This window comes from Sipha flava, unplaced genomic scaffold (assembly GCF_003268045.1).
Source record: "Sipha flava isolate LNK unplaced genomic scaffold, YSA_version1 178_pilon_pilon, whole genome shotgun sequence".
In the NCBI taxonomy this organism is placed as follows: Eukaryota; Metazoa; Arthropoda; class Insecta; order Hemiptera; family Aphididae; genus Sipha; species Sipha flava.
The window spans coordinates 146,650-165,325 of record NW_020272126.1 but is presented as its reverse complement, the minus strand read 5'-3'; the positions used below and the strand labels follow the sequence as shown (position 1 = coordinate 165,325).

At 30.8% G+C, this 18,676-nt stretch overlaps 1 pseudogene; it reads right to left on the bottom strand.

Moving 5' to 3' along the window:
* Positions 1-1,025: 1,025 nt before the first annotated feature.
* LOC112680621 lies at positions 1,026-1,609 on the bottom strand (annotated as a pseudogene).
* Between the last annotated feature and the right edge of the window lie 17,067 nt (positions 1,610-18,676).

Genomic DNA, 18,676 nt, shown 5'->3' with positions numbered 1-18,676 from the left:
TAAAGGGTACGGTTTGTCAGCGAACCCATACTATTTCTTGAAAATCAGCTGTTTAATTATTATTGTATTTCATGGCTCGATTTACTACGTCGTTTTAATTGATGTTGATGATTTTACCAATAATTGTGAGAATATAATTATATCTCTAAGAAAATCACATGATTTAGCCGTAGTTGGTCCACTGTCTTGATAAGAAACAAATAGTTCGTGATACGATGAGGTGAATTGATAAAATGTTACTTATTCCAACTTTCGATAAATCATACAAAATAAAAGTTATTTATTTGATACCTAAATTGCAAGTTATCATGTTGTTCTTACAAATATAAAACGTTATCATTGAGCTTGACGAAAAAAATTTAAACGTATCTTATATTTCTACTCTGTATTAAACGAACATTTGAAGATAAATCAATATCATAGATCAAACATTTGATGAATATCGACAGAAAAGTAACAACGTTCGCCATCCTACTATAGATATCCAATAATTGTTCTAGTCATATACTTTCATCGTTTACTCAGTGTGCCGTCATGAAGTTTAATACTTATGTACACAAATCACTGTGCTTACTCATAGTGGTATCATGATAATATGGGTAGATACCAGACTAGTATAAAATACAAGAACAATGTTAGAAAACGTGTTTGTTATTTTCTAATGGTTGTTGTATGCGGACACGGACATTTCGGCGCGGCCGTTTCGGCACGACCGTTTCGGCGCGAGGCCGTTTTGGCGCGAGGTATGTTTCGGCGCTGGATTACACTAATTTACATAATACACAAATTTACTTCAATAAAATTAATATTATAATTCACCTTTATAGATATTGTCAAAAAATTTACAATTTTAATAAAATATCAATATGTCCTGTTTAATAAATAAAAAATATAAAATAAATAATAAAATAGGTCTGTTATGTTAAATGTCGTTATAACAATGTCGTGCTTAATAAATAATAAATATAAAATTAATAATACAATATCAATATGTCACTCTAATAATAAAATAAATATGTAGTATATTAATGTGTCATGCTTAAATGATGAACAATACCTCTTAAAAATGTTAATATGTCTCTATTATTATAATTGCTAACTATTTTAAAGATTCGCTTATCAACGTCCAAAAATTTTTTTTGTTTTTTCGGTGGGCTTTTACCAGCTTCTAATTGGCAATAAAAAGTATCCCGACCACTCTATTTTTCTTATGCAAGATATAAAAGCCCATAGTGTTGGATTAGTAACCCCCATTTGAACATTGAGTCGTCTATTAGCGGCTTCGGCATAATTATTAGTTCTATCATTTTTATTTAAAACTCGTTCGTGGACATTCCACAGATTTGGAGGAAAACGTGCATTTCGACGTCGATTTCTATGAACTCTACCTATATAATTTTCTTCAAACCAGTCTAACAAGGGTAAGATTTCTTCTAGTAATTCATCCGACAGAATGTCCAAAATAACACCTGGCGCCGAAACGTACCTCGCGCCGAAACGGCCTCACGCCGAAATACCGGCGCCGAAAAGCCCGCGCCGAAATGTCCTGGATCGTGTTGTATGGGACCACTCAATTCCCCCCTGGGTGAATTAAGCACCAGCCTCTCATAATTTCCCGTGTAAGCTCGATTCTGTTATAAGTAGGATCAAAGGATTGTGATTTATGAACCTAAGGTCTCGCTTCACGAGACATGCAAAGCTAATTGGGTAATATATAACGGTAAAGACGCAATATTTTTTATGCAATTCGCTGATTCTTCTAAAACTCATCCATGGTACAAGTGTTGCCGATGCACTCGAATAATATAATATATTATGATATATTATGAACATATTATGTTCTGTTTTATTTATATGCTTCAGAATGCTTCATATTACGTTGAAACTCATCGGTGATCAATTGTCTTTACTAAATAAAATAAACGATAGCTACTTCATCCACTTTTATCGTGGTTTATTAACTGCAGAACAACTGCCTAATCGTCTAACCATTCGATTAAAATGTAGAAATAACACTGCGCAATAATTAGTACTCGAGTGTTCAGATTTATTTTGTTCGCGAAAATAGTGTTTTAAAAATTGTACATTGTTTCGCCCACGAAGAATACATATTCGGTATGGAATTAACATATGAAAACACATGGGTTGCTCCACGAAGAGAATTACCATAACACGGTACATATTCGAGGCATTTATCATGTTGATCTGTTCTATTTCTTTATAGAAATTGTTTTAAATCATGAACGCGACAGCGTTTTAACGAACGACGGATTCAAAGAACAAAAGTATATAGCTCCGCAAATTTTCTATAATTATATTATATACAAACGTCGTTTTGAATTAAACCAATAAAAAATAATAATCATTCGTTTCTTAGAGAATGGTAATAATATAATATAGCGATAGACACAAAGCGCGTCGCTTGCAAAAAATAACGTACATGGATTTTGTTGTTACCGCGTTGATTGCTTAATATAAAATAAACGAAGAGAAAACTGCTTGGACCTATGGATTTGTTTTCAAGAAGATTTTAATATTTTTTACCAAAAAACAATAGATTACGATGACGATGATTGTAAATTGTAATCCATCACTCAAAAAGCTACAATCGTCATTATTATGAATGGTAATTTTTGGTGGAGCTCACAGATAATAGCGTATCCCAGGATGATTTGACAAATGGAATAACTTTCATTTTGTTTATTATTTCAATAACTTTTTTTTTCTTCAATAAATACTTAGGTGCTGCGCTACAACAAAATTTTATTAAGAGATTTTTTTTTTTTTTGATATTTAGAACTGAAATTTTAAAATCTTAAATTTTTTCTACTGTTTGAATAATAAATCCAAAATAGCCATTTTAAAAATTACATTTTTAGAAAAAGTATCGTTTTAAAATAAATTGTTAAATATAACCATTGATTTAATATGAATTTATAGTTTTTATAATTGTGAATTTAATAATTATAATTATTGTAAAATTATTGTTATATCAAGATAAAATTGGTGTTTAAAATTATTTTTTCCATTAACGTGATTTATAATATAATATAATATAAATATAATATATATTTATGCTCTCTGCATTTTAAATTTAATCCAAACATTAACAAAAAATGCTAGCAGTATCATTGTTATTGAAGAAAATAAATAAGAATTAAATACTTAATTTAATATTTATAATTGTAATAAATTGTATAGTATATATTTTATAATGATTTCCTTCGGTAATAATTGTATAGAGCTGTGGTTTTCAATCTTGGGGTCATATAATATTATTCGGGGGTCCTTAAAGTTAATGGTTATGGTTAATGGTTATAAGCAAATGGTTATTCAAATAAAAAAATATTTTTTTTTATTTTTTTTCTGATTCCAATCTGATTATTATAAATGTAGAATAACATATCGAATAAGATAGCGTATGGCATAAACTTATCTGACGATGGATTTTTAACCATAAGCAATTGTGGTTACCGATTTTAATCGAATTGTCATTTAATATCTGGTTATATTTACGATCGTTTCATATACGTGTATATTTAGAATTTTAATCACAAATTTAATATTTAATAGTATTTAATATATAACTTAATATGGAAACTAAAAGTTCAAAAAATCAAGTACATTAAAACGAGAACATTTTTTTTTATACATGAGCATAACCAGAAAATCTCAGTTGACCGCTAAAATTATGAGATAGTCATACATGTTTGGCAATTATTTTTTTCATACAATAATGAAAATACAACACAAACATTAGTATAGCATATAATTTAATTGAATAATTAAGCAATACTGTTGGAATAGATTTAGTTAAACTGTAGAATTAGAATACGGTCGTTTCTAAGGTGTTTTATATAGGCACATTTAATGGCATAACAATTCAATAAAAAGAGTAAATAACTAAAGTGATGTTTTATGATAGATAAATAGATAAAATTTATATTTCTGAATAGATAAAATAACGGGAACTACTTTCCTTAGTTCAATCGATGAAGTTGCAGAATATATGCTCATTATATACGGGTTTTTTACTCTTTATAATAAAGGATATTCCACCATTATATCGTACCAATTTTTATTAGTTATTGATTTTACTTACAAGTTTAAGAAAAGTTTAAAAAAAAAATGTAAACTTTATTCTACAAGAAATAAATATATGTACGATGTCGAGCTGTACATTTTGTGTTTAAATACTGAACCCACATTTATGCGGGAACGGAAGAAAAGCTAGAATAATATTACATTTTTTCCCATTCCAAAATTCAATTTTTTATCAGGTCCAGATATATAAATAAAGTAAACAGTAAAACAAATAATAACCCGTCCTCACCGAATAATGCATTTTTTCATCGAGGATCTACTGTTTTTATAATACTAAAGATCTACGTTTTTTTGATTTTCAGTTTTAAGAAAAATGTATTATTCACAAGTCGTACATTGGTAATATTCTATATTATCCAATTTATCATCTGTGCAAAATTTATTCGGGTCATTCGAACGCATATTGTGCTAACACTGCCACATTATTTCGAAAACAAATTTAAAATTTAGTATTTTTTAATAATCAACAGTTTCCCATAACTACAATCAAAAACAATCATATACAGTGTAAGGTTCGAAATATCTCCATCTCTGTCATGGAATCTCATTAGCGTGTTATTATTATTATCGTTCGGGTGCGTCGGTCAGACCTACCGCCCGTTTCCCCTACTACGATCGATTGTCGGATGTGTTGTTTTGATTTTTTTCATATATGAGTTTTAATCTCGATATTGGACGAATACGGACGGATTTTTTTTTTGTCGTTACTTAATCATTGGTGGTGTTACAACGTATTCTTATTTTTAATTATCTTATTATTATATATGTATTCTTTTTTGCGACAGTGACGACATAAACGGGATGGAGTAGAGCGTCCGGAATCACTCCCGGTGGAAGGATATTCCGATGTCGAGCCCGAACGTCGATAAGACACGGATGTGTGCCCTGGGTAATATAAATTGGCGATCTCTTTTACTTTGGCCAGTACATTTTTTTTCTCGTCTGTTGTTGTGTTATTTACTATTATTACCATATTTTGTTACCATTGGTTTGTATTGTTGTCCTATTCTTGTTTAATGTTTGTTTGTTTTGAATTATTATTGTCTTAATAATTGAGTTTGTTTTACATGAAGAAGGTTTGTCTATTAATGAGAATTATGTAAACGTTTTTAAATGAAACTTTGGAAATCGAAGTTGGTTTCATCGTGATAAAAAAATAAATCAATTAATTGCATGATAATGAGTTTGGAAAGGCTCATTCGCAATCAAGTCCACGGTTTTTGCGCATCCATCGCGAAAGCCTGTGACTGGCGGCTCCATTCATTATGTTCAGTTTGAATGAGTCCATATGGAATTTCGTTTCTAAATTGAATATCAATCACCACAACAGTACTATAATTAGGCTTGGAAATTATAGCACTAACATTTTTATGAATTTATAAAGTACAATCTGAGTCACACAGCCACAATAAGGTGATACTTGACTAGATTAGATTACATTAATTACAATTTATACGTAAAAAATAAACTTAAGAAAAACAATTGCACTATGCGAAAGCCGGTAAGATAATAGTAATAGGTGTGTTGAGTTTCGAAGAAATTTAAATTCATTTCTTTCATCAAACGATTCTGAGCAAAGCTTCAGAATATAAATTTACCGTTTATATATTCTATAACTATTAATCTAATTGTCGGTAGTTTATTTTTTTTTATCGACCTTTTTAAACATTTCATGTTTGACAAAGGGGAAATTTTTTTAACTAATGTTTCAAAATATATTGTTCTATCTGTTTTCCAAAGTTGCATTATGATTGGAAGGATCAATTTTTTTTAAAATGATAATTTAAAGTTGAAAATGAATGTAAAAAGATTAAATTTCATAAAAATCGAATATTTTTTTACTCAATAGCTTATAAAATAAAATCCTGAGTAACGATTTTTGAATTTAAGTATAATTAGGTAAGTATATGAGCTAAGTGATTTTAAATGTTCCAGTGTTAATATCCAAAAATAATAATTGTATTGTATACAAACTATTAAACAATAAGGTATTTTTAAATTTCTATATTTAAATCAAAAGTGCGTAATTTTTTTAAAAATTTTATTAAATATGAAAAAAATGTATATGGTCTAAGGTAAAAGTTTCAAGTTTCCAATCACATTACTTTTGGTGTTATGATTAAATAACTAAACATTTATACTGTGAAAATTATGTAGAGATTAGCAGCGTTTGCCAGTTACCGGATCTGAGTTGAGTACATATGTATACAAGTATGTAGTAGCACAGTTGTGTAAAAATATATTATTATTAACGAACGAGTGCGTCAAATATAATATCGAGTACTCGGCCATCGAGTCATTGCCGGGTATCTGTCAGTGGCGTACCTGTGAAACATTTTTTTTTTTTTTTTTTGGGGGGGGGGGGGTCATAAATTAATTGCATAATTTTTTATGGTTATAATATAACCTAAAACTTTATTATAAATGATTACTAAATACTTAAAACTCATGTTGATCACTTGATATCAACGATAACCACATTATAAAATAGTGACTATATATGACCATCACTCCTAATCCCAATTCGGTGGAATATTGATATTTTATATTACATTGATAAGTGATATCAAAAACTTTTAATTTCAAACACGATTATAATCAGTGAAAATTAAAAATATTTATAATTTACATTGTTTAAGCTGAACAATTAATTTGCATTATGGCATCAAAAAACTTCTCGGTGGGAGGGGGCAAATGTCCCTGTTGCCCTCTCCACAGGTACGCCATTGGTAACTATAACACGTATCTCTAACACACTTGTTTTGTATATTATACGGTACGTTAGACGAAACAGGGACATCGAGGGAACATTGCGCGATTCGACGACGTGGATGAAAAGAAAAAAAAGAAAAAGTATAGAAAAAGAAACCCCCGAGTGAATGTCAACGGCTGTGGGCCAACGTTCAAATATATTTTTCAAAAACCCATTATAATCTGCCGATATTACGGGAATCGATGTTAATTGAATTAAACGGTTTTCTGTAGTATTAGATACCATGTCACATGGGTTCGATATAAACACCGATGCTTTTGAAAAATATTGTATGTGCACTTCTAAGTTGTATGTAGACTTATATAAATGATTATACATGCCTACTAGTGTACGCGAAACACGGGTACTTTTGCACGGACCAGAATTAAAATATCAATGTGATTTCCGATTGGACAAATTTCTGAAAGCGTTCAGGAAAATGGGCATAAGGAAATAAAAAAAATCTAGAGTACATAGCACTTGTAAATTACCAAGTACTACGACAAAAGATAATCGTATTCATATTTTCTTATAACATCGGATCCACTAATTTCCAGTGTTAGACCTTTTCCGAAAATACTTGGTAGACCTTATAAAATTTAGCAATTGGACTACTGAACAATTATGTCATAGCTTTAAGGTATAGCACAAACATAGGGCACACAGAAATCGTGTATACAGTGAGCTCGGACACAGACATTGAATACAATAATTGTTTTTATGTAACAATTGCCTGACAAGTAATAGTAATTAAATTAATATAAAGTAATGAAAATCAATGAACATTAACGTACTTATGGAGTTTCTGATTTAAGTCATTTATGATTACATTTTCCCTAACAAACGGTTTACTTTTGATACAGCAAAAAAAAAAAAAACGTTTGTCTGTCTAGAATTGGATTTTGTATCCCGCTGTGCGGCGGTAACTAGTACCGGGTCTCTTGTCAACCATCAATCGACGGTTGTAAGTGTTCATCGAGTGTGAATATAATTCAAAGTTTTGAGATTTATTCGATTACGTGATTAAAAACGATGTAACGAACGTATACAGCTATTCGTTCAGTTGTATAGCGCATTTCGGCGAATCGTTTTCACCAAAGCAAAATGCTCATATCGTATTATATCGGAAAAGGTGCGATCAAAGTACTTGTTGGTGTTTTGTAATTTTACTTGGTTTTTTTTCAACCACGGAAATTATTCAAATTAATGTCTCAGGCGAAGTTTATAATTATACTTAGTATTCTTAGAAAATACAAGTGTCAAGTATATAGTTTATTCCATTTATTCGAGTCCATTACGGAATTATAACTTTGAACAAAATGAAAGAAAAAAAAATGGTTTAAAAAAAAACTGTAGCATAGTATAAGTAATACGCGTATAATAATTTTATGATATAAATCTGTGAAATTAATTGTATGATGAAAACTTTTACTAAGTGATAGGTCATTTTAGCATCGCTAGTAGCTACCGTAAGTGTACGGGAAAAAATATTTAAATTAAATTAATTGTTGTCAACTCTTAACTTCGTACTATGCAAATTGTTTACCTTAAAATGAGAACAAGATTAATTTTCTACGGTGGTTGCCATCAAAATTCAAATTCTATTCCGCAGTCGTTTAAAATCGTGAAACACGAATAAGATTGTGCTTCTGGAAATTATTACGTGATATTGGTCACTGCTTTCAGCAGAAATATTTTCTTGTTCTACGCAGATCCACGTTAGATACATATTTATAAGTTATAACATATCTATATCATCAGAAAATTTCTCGGAGCACAACAATTGTTTTAAATATTCGCAGCCGTAGTTGTAATGGTGTAACAGTAATACATACGCTCACGGAAATTAAAATAGAAAGAAATCATAATATTGATTTTCAATGGGAATCTGAAAACATAGTACAGTTATATTATTTCCATATCAAAGGACATTGTTCGTTATACATTAATAATTGTTTTACGGGTAGTTCAAAATTCTTAAAAAATAGTATCTCGTTAGGTTAGTAAATCTATAAACATTAATAAAAATACTAACAATGTTTTATAATAATACTTATTTATAAATGTATATATTTATATTTTATGGTGAACTATTTAGTCAGCATTTTTCATGCTTTGTGTATTAGTTGGGCGTCAGCTGCTGTATCTGAGTGGTCTGCGCTACGATTTAGTCTTTCTGCAACTGGCCCCACGTGGTCTACTGCTCTGACCAACTGATTCGTTTCTTGCAGATCGAGTGAAACTCTAATCATTTTATTGATTTATGATTAGTTATAATTATTAATTTAATTTTTTTTTTTATAACTACTTAAAACTAATATGGCACACCTTTTTATAATTATATTCTACTTATAAATGGGGACATGCAAAAGCAACAATATCTGTAAATTTATAACAAATAACGCCCATTTTTGAGACACACCTTTTTAATCCGTAGTACTGAAGCAGTCAGTTTGTGGTCAGCACCTAATCGTGGTAGAGCGGTCTCATAGGATGTCGCGGTTGGAAATTTTGACCAGTCATTCATGGGAGAGTTCTGAATATTCTAAGCGGACACTGTCTTGACTAAACAAACTTTTTGAATACCAACTTTGTGACAATTTTTTGTGTTTTTAACTTATACTCTTACCTCCTGTGAATGAAAAATAAAGATAATCACATCAGCACTTAAAATAGCATCTTGGTGTACAGTACTACATATTCTATAAGTTACTTAATGATTCTCAGACCTACGACTTCTAATTTCTATAAGTATTACAGAAAAAAAAAGTAGTGATTGATTTTCATGGTAAAGAAAGAATTTTAACTTAAACCAACTTCATTAACCAAACCTTTTAGACTAATATAAGAAGGTAACGTTCATATCTAAATAAAATAAAAGATTATTTTTTTTTTGATCTAGATAACTCTCAACACTGAATTAGTACATACATATGTACATGGTCTCACTTTTTATAAAATATTTTTTTCATCAGTTATTAAATTTAGTGTCACTGAAAAAAAAGTAACTGACGATTTTTTTATTTTTTTTAAAACTCTTCAGATGTACTCTTAATTTTAAATAATGATCGTAATTATTATAACGGAAAATGTTTACAAATTTTTAAATTTATAAAAAAAGAAATAAACCGAATTATTTACATTTTGTATTATAAATGTCAAATTAAAATGAAAGTCTAACCAATCAAATTTAATTAAACTTAAAACAAATAGAGAAATATACAACTTTCGAATGCACAATCTGAGTTAAAATTATCCTATAATTTTTAATCGAATAAAATGATTAATTTTATCAATTATTTATTGTGCAATACAAATTGATAGTGGTATACCGAACAGCTATATGATCCATGTTACGGTAGAATAATTAAGAATCATAATAAATAAATAATATTGTAAATTAAATATATTAATGTACTGTCAACATTGTGCTCGAATCAAACAGTTTAGTTTGTGTATTGATGAACAAATATTTGATTTACAAAATTTATCTGGTATTTGAATGGTTTAATTTTTAATTTTATGTATTTTTTTCTTATAAAAACCATATTTTTCATTATTATTAATATAAGTAATCACTTAAAATAATTTTATATAAGTATCAAAATTATTCGCATTGTAATTATTTGATCAATCAATATAATTCGCTTTCGTTTCAATAATGACCAGACGATAACAACAATATCATTTTGAATAAATTAAAATATAAAACGGTAGATATAAATAATATTTTAATGGCATAGATCACACACCATTTTTTATTGAAAAATACGAATGAAAATATTTATCAGAGGATCAGCGAAATGATTTCAAAATATAATAAAAATCCACACTCCAAATTGTATTAGATGTCCACGCACTGAAGGTTAGGTTAAGTTAGGTTAGGTTACACCATTTGAGGAATATTCAACGAAACACATACACACACACAGGTAAAGTATATTAAGTATTGACGAATTATATTGACGAATTAATGCAATTATCCGCAGCCGTGATTGTTAAACTTACGCGTTAATCAAACGCCGGGATATTTTTAAAATAATTAAATATTGATCTCCCCTCCAAAATAAAAAAAAAAGGTCATAAAGTATTGCTCGTTCCTGATACGTGTGCTATGAGTATTTTGTGTAGAGCACTGTAGTGTTGGAAAAATGTGTTGAAAATTTACTGTTCTACGCGACCAAAATGCTCACTTAATAAGACTGTATTGAGACAATGTACGCGGATAAACGAATAAAAAGTCATTGATAAATTTAACGAAACCGTCGTGTTTTTGTCGGCTCTTCGGCAATGGTTATCACATTAATAGGATATATTAAAAAATGGTTTTCAAGCGAATTGCTAGTGTAAACGCCACCGCTGGCATACGACAAGATTAATGACGCACAAGTTATTGCTTCTGATAACATTATATAACATAAGGCACTCGAATAGATTATCACTATTATATCGCGTGAAGCGTAAAAATAGGTATGTACCAGAGACGATACGTATGACCTAAGTAATAGATTATACAATATTTACCAAAAACCAAATCGATAATCTGCATTCGCTATCTGCGTTATCCCATATACAGGGTGTCCCGCAAAGAAACAGTTTTAAATCCTCCAAATGTTAAGCTCTTGCTGGTCTACTTACTGGTCTACAGTACTATTTCAAGGTGATATTAAAACGTTTTTAACCGTCCCTGGTCTACTATGATTTCCTTTGTGCATTGCAATTATTACTGTTGAGCAACAACTATCGGGATAACAATAAAAGAAAAAAAACATGAATTACCCTCTTTTGAATTTATTAACCAAAATAATTTGAAAACAAATTCAAAAATATAAATTTAAAAAATATACTTAGAGCATCTATTTTCTTTATGCGTATAATTTATACTTTATGAGTGATATTATTATATTGGCATGGTTTGACCTAGGCGAGTGTTTACTAGTTTTAAATCGTAACTGATTACCATATTATCGGAAAAGTTTTCCACCATCTCAACGACATTTATCTATCGCAATATCTCTCAATATAATGAAGATATTCAAATTCTGTGTCTATTATTTTTTATTACTTGCAGAGATAAAGACTCAACATAATAAATGATCGTTTCTCTATTAACCTCACAATTTTCAATATTCTCTTTTACTTTTTAGAAAAAATATGATGATCTAGTTTACACAAAATTGTGATTTCAGAGCATATGACCTAATAGTCCGTTAAAATTATGTAATTGTGAATAACTCTTGAAAATGTTTCTTTTTTAGGTGATCACAAAAAATAAAAAACAGGAAGTGAATATGATATGTTATTACGCGAATAGTTCGTTCAACTAATAAAACAGGGTCAAATTGTCTTACGACATGAGACGACAATGTTTATTTATCGATTGCGACTGCAAATATATTATAATTTTGAATATACTTAATTATTTATTTGTTTGTAATATTTAAAAAATGATCAAAATAATGTTATTCTTCAGCTGATGAGTAAAGAAAACGGTACTATTAACAGTGTTTCTGTACAGTACACTAATAAAACTACAGATATTGGAAAACCTCCAAGGAATGTTGCATAATCATATTATAGGCGAGTACGTACATATGTGATGTACAGAAATACTATGTGAATACACATACGTGAATACGCAAAGAATGACGGAAAGAGCAATTAAATAATAATAATTAATATTACCGTGCCACGGTTGATATTGTAATGAATATATTCCTGTTCTGCCGATTAGATTACGTATAAATGGTAAAACTCTATTACGGAATACCGTACTTAGACAGTTTTATATATATATATATATACTTCAGACGCGAATAAAATATAAATCCATACCTTCGTTTGAACCATGAATAAAACATTCAGTAATTCCTATCGATTTCCTATCCAACTTTCCGTCAAATTGCTTTTAATGATTTTAATAATTTATCTCTCACGCGTTTGTATCCTGAATCCCAATGCACTGCACTTTTTATTTACACTCACCACACTCTGATCGACATCAGTTCAATATCGATATCCTGATGATAAAATATGTTAACGAATTCGTACTGTAGTTGTCTAGGTTGCTGGCATTATAATTTCCATCTAACAGGATTTGACATAATTCGAACGGCAAAATTTTCGACTTGTATGACATACAAGATTGGACGATCAGTTTATACCAGTGGTTCTTAACCTTTTTCTATTCAGCGACTCTTCACAGAGATAATAGACTGCTAACGCTTCCCTCATACCAATCAGATGTATCAGTATTCAAAATTAAATTATAAACTCTAATTGTAATGTTTAGTAAACAAATACTTTATTTGACTCCATTTTACAAAAATATATTACTTTTATATACAAAAAAAGAATACTTCATCAAATCTCTTCAATAACTGACCTTCATTTAATGATTAGCAGCCAATGTTTCAGTATCTGGTTTGATGTTGGTTAGTATTCAATGCAGATCATCTTCATTGGAAATATCTAACCGATTTCTTTGCTTCGTTAAAAACTGAAAAAGAACGCTGAATTTTTTTTCGGATAGATACATTGATGGGAAGGAAAGAAGTAACAACTTAACCTTTTTTCATATTTGTAGATAAGTGGTTTTTAAGTTTAACCCAAGAAAACTCATAACCAACCAGTCTAAAAATAATCTGTGTTTCATAGTCGTGTTAAACATCGATAAACTATACTTGTAAATAAGGTTCGAGATCTTCAAAAAATTCAAATAAAAATGGATCTAAAAACCAATTAGGGACTTTTAATTTCAGTAAATCTTGATTTAATGTCCCTTTTTAGTCGCAAAAGATAATCAGTATAAATTTAAATATTGTCAACATAAATACATTTGCATCTGAACATACTCTGAGATTCGGAAACTGACTTAGTTCTTGGCGATTTATGTTCATTTTTTAAAGATCGAACTTGGCAATAAAAGAGGAAATTACACTTTTGGCTTTTAAAAAGCTTATCTTATTTTATTGAAACTTCATGTTGACTTAATTTTTTTCAAAAATAACTGCGATGTACTTAATCTCAATTCTACGGCGTACGCAGTTACAATTATTCTGATTTTATATGCGATAATACATGTCGATATACATTGATGTTTTTTTTTTCCAGTAATCTGCAATAAAAAGGTTACCGTTCCCCCAACGTCCCCTTTAATCCTTTAACCCACCCGTTTCTCAGAAGGACCTAAATGCACTCAAGGGGGTGGTACCGCCTACGTTAATAACCACTGGTTTATATTAAATGCAGAGGTGGATTTCTAAAATTAAGTATATTATCTTTGGGCGATTACAATATAATCCTATACCTGATTTTATTAATTCAGATTAAATGGCTTCTACCGTACTTCCATTGGGTACCCAAAACTTTAATTTTATTTTATAAACGTATTGCTAAAAAATCAAATACACAAAAAATACATGTATTCCTATCAAAAATCCTCAAGCTCATAACTAATGCTCTTCCTGATATATCTTAAACCACACATTGTACACAGATCTCAAAATTCCTTACGTTACCGAAACAATCAAATCACACGGATCTGAATTCAAAAATCACCTTCAAAGAAATGACAATCTCTCTCCATCCTCGGAAACCTACCGGAAGGCTGAAACGACAATGGCTCCGAGATCTCATTTGTTATGATCGTTTATCATTTTAACGTTAGGCCGCGGCAGTGTTCGATAAATCGTAAAAAGTTTAGGAATCACAATTAAATGCGTATAACTTTTAAAGGCGTGTGGGCTATGTTGCACGTGTACGTCTGCTGTACGCGAGTACATATTATGTGCGATTCCGAGTGCGTCGTGTACCGCTGAATCGTGCACATTCTCCAGTCGGTTTTCATTTTGAATCAAGTGCACCGGACGAGTGGACAACGACGCGAGTTGGCCGATAATATAACGCTAGAGCGAGTGCATGCACATGGAGATGCACATTTTTGCGGACGGTTATGCGTGTGTGTTACGCACTTGAACATTTTCAAAACTTTCGTCCAAAGAAATACACAATTACGTCCGTATACCTACAGCTCTACTTTCTTACTACGCCGACCGTAACGCACTTTATACGAACGTATTGTCGTTTATCTACTGTATATGAGCGGTTCCTGAAGTGGAAAATGTGTTTATTTCTTTACCCGTAAAATATGCTCTTGTTTGTTCCTACGTCCCGGAATGCTTAGTAAAAACCAAATAATCCGAATCGACCGAATATAATGCGTATTAATGATGCGTATCGAAAATACGAGAGTATTTTTTCTAAACGTTTGTCGACTACAGCACGCACTAGCGACGAACTACAAGTATTTATCACACTTTGAACGATCAACAACATCTAATTACGTGACCGGCGAGCTTCGATTGGTACACATGTATTATTGTATTGTTACGCATTCGACATTCGTACGCCGAAGTATTACGCTGCCTAAACACTTGAACCGTAATCGACAAGTGTTCGATAAGTTCCCGTATAAAACATACCAGATAAGTGAATTAGCGCTATATAAGTTTCAGCAAGAATAAACGTCGTATAACCGGTTCGTAAGTTCACGAGAAGATACGAAAAAAAATACAAATATGAAATTTCCTACGCAGCATTACTTTCTGAAATGCAAATTATAATGTATTTTTATATGATTATTGTCCAATTTTTCAAATCCAATACGCTAGATTTAATTAAAAATCTCATTAGAAATTATACTGTTTTTATAGAACAAAAAATAAACAACACCGAGTCACCATCCGATATTGAATTTGTCAGCTCTAAATGGTAACAATAAGAGAAGGACATTTTTGTTGATTATAATTTTTATTGCGGTAGGAACTTATAACTAGATTAGACATATTCTCTCCGTGACAGATTTTGTATACGTACCCATGGGTAAATTTTCACCTGCTACATTTCATGTTATGAGAAATTATATTCGTCCGTTTGACAATACCGGAGCAGTGAAAACTAACAAACTTGCCATTTTACCTGTCATAAATGATTTTTGTTCACGTGACTCATGAACAGCGTTCACGTCGATAGGAACGCAAATCGCGAAACAAAATATAGCATCTTAATCACCGAAACGTGTCGATGAATATAATATTATTCTTATGTACTTTGCACCTGAAAACATGTCCATACCAATCATTATTTCGAGGGACCTTTTTTTCAACTAATATACTTAAAACAATGTGGAAATTAAAATCATATGCGTCTTGACGACAATAAGGGAAAACAACACTTGATAATATTTCGATGTAAGCTCCAGTTGCACCTATATGTATGTAACTGAACATTCAAAGTCTAGGCCTTTTATTATGATGCATGTGTTTTTTTTTTTAATAAAACACATACGCACATACATAATATGTTACAGTATAACCCGGAGTAATGAATAATTTGTTTGTACGATTTATATATAGAAAAAATGTACATATTATGATTCCGTATTTCATTTGTAAAATGCGGGTTAACGAAGTCAGAATGCTTAAAATATATTATCCGGATGCTAAATTCGATTACAATAAAATCTTAATGTAATGAAATCCGACAATATCATAAATATATAATAATCAGGCCTTATTGCGTTATGGCGCTAGCACGAAAGAATAATAATCGAGGTTCTGCGTACGAGCAAAGTTACTACAGTAAATAATAATAAAATCAGAACGATGATAATAATAATAATAACAATCCAAATAATAATAATAAAGTAAAATAATCCTTGTGTACCGTATTTAGTTTCAAATTAAAAACAAAAATAAACATTCGAAAATATGTTTTATTTCCGCGTCGTTAAAAGTTTTGTCGTATTTCTATTCGTTTCGTACTGCAGCGCAGCGTCAACTTCTACTTCATACCGACAGCGGTATATATTTTTACGCGAAGAATATGATTCTGGTTCGTCGCTCAAAAGACAAAGACAATATTATATATACATTATAATATAATAAAACATCATTGTTCTCTGTTCCAGCTTCTATCGCTCCTATCAGCTGTAAAAATCGATTCGTGTTCCGCCCTCAGACTTTTCGTATTACGAAATAATTGTTTTTGTGAAACAAATCTGGATATCCACTGCATACGTCATAGTCACATGTCCACAACGCAGATAGGTACGAAAACCTAACATAAGCGCATACGCTCTATCCAATAACATCAATTAGAATATATTTGGGGTTTTCGTTCAGATATTTCAATATCTAATGCTATTAAAGGCGCAAACTAGTTGAATAGTGAGGGAAAAAATAAAAGTACTTCAATGCCCATCTATTAATAAAAAATTTGGTCACCGCGCTCGCATAATATAATTTACGTATAGGACGCATAGGGACGATTGCCATCTTCCCATTGCTCCATTAAATTTGCACCTCCGGAAGCAATAGCAATATATGAGGACGTTTCGGCTGTACATTTTTTATCGCTCAATTTTACAGGTTGAAACCTTTAGGACAGAATGAGACTCTTCGATTCCTCAAACATACATCCATACAAGTACCACTTGTACAATAAATGTAGCAGTTTGTTAATGTCGAACGATATCGATGAGTGAATAATACAGTATCGTATCAGCATAATAATATATTTCTAAGAAAAGTATACGAACATAGTTGTGATAATCGATGAATAGATTAGCTCCGTAAAATGTACAACTTACATTGATTTAAGGAAGCCAGGATAACTTCAAACGCCAGTTTTCCTTTACTTAACGGACGTACGCGTACTCGCGGCATACTTCACCCGAATAAACAAAAAACAACATATGCAATCACATATTGTTTTCAGGGCCCGCCACCACCACTGCTGTTGGCAGTGATGGTGCTAGAGTTTGGGAGGTCCTGGGAAAAATAAATGTTGGGTCTTATAATTTATACTAATAAAATATTTTAAGTTCAGTTAAATCAGAATCGCGGGGCCTTGATTATAATTTAAGGGGCTCTGGGCAACTGCCTTTATTGCCCATCCCCTAGCACCGTCCCTGGCTGTCAGGGATGCATTTATGCCACACTAAAAACGACTGTCGGCGCATACGAGCTGATTGTATCTGTAGGACGTACAGTGAATACTCAAAAATCATCAGCAGTTGCAAAAGTGTAGTCATTATTTTCGGGCGCCAAAATGCCGGCTACATAATCGAACCGGGCACGAAGTTTAATTTCTTGCATAATATTCTCTTTTCCGACTAAACCGTGAACTGTGTCGTAACCACCCTCGTCGATATCAGCCACGAGCTTGTATGCGTTTTCGCACACCCAATAAATACCCTACGGCAATCGTCCCTATCCACCAAATATCTTCTCCCCATTTCACTGCGGCAACCAATTATTAGCAGAGTTTTATCTTTAATCAACTCTTTTACAAAATCATATTCTAAAGTGTCTACAAAGATTGATCACAGCCGCTGTAAATCGCATACCATGTGTGTTTTATCACAAGTTCAAATAAATATATTCATGAACAATATATTTTTATTTTGAAATTATAATAACGATTTGAAAAAATAAATAAATTACAAAAACCCAAAATATTGTAAAAAAATGGTCTCTTGTACAAGATTGTATTTCATTATATATACCTATTTTGGTATTGTATACGCTCACTAATATTATTCTAATTATATTAGGAATTATATTTCAATTCAATTCAAAATGTTAAATAATTGGTATGTGTATATACTTAAAGATAATATCAAATCACACGCTACAAGCATATTAACTGTATTAAAATTAAGTAGATACTAATACTTAAATCCTAATTTTATCATAAGGCAATGGCAAAACTAAAAAATTTAAATTTAATTTAATGTAAAAATTATCCACAGATATA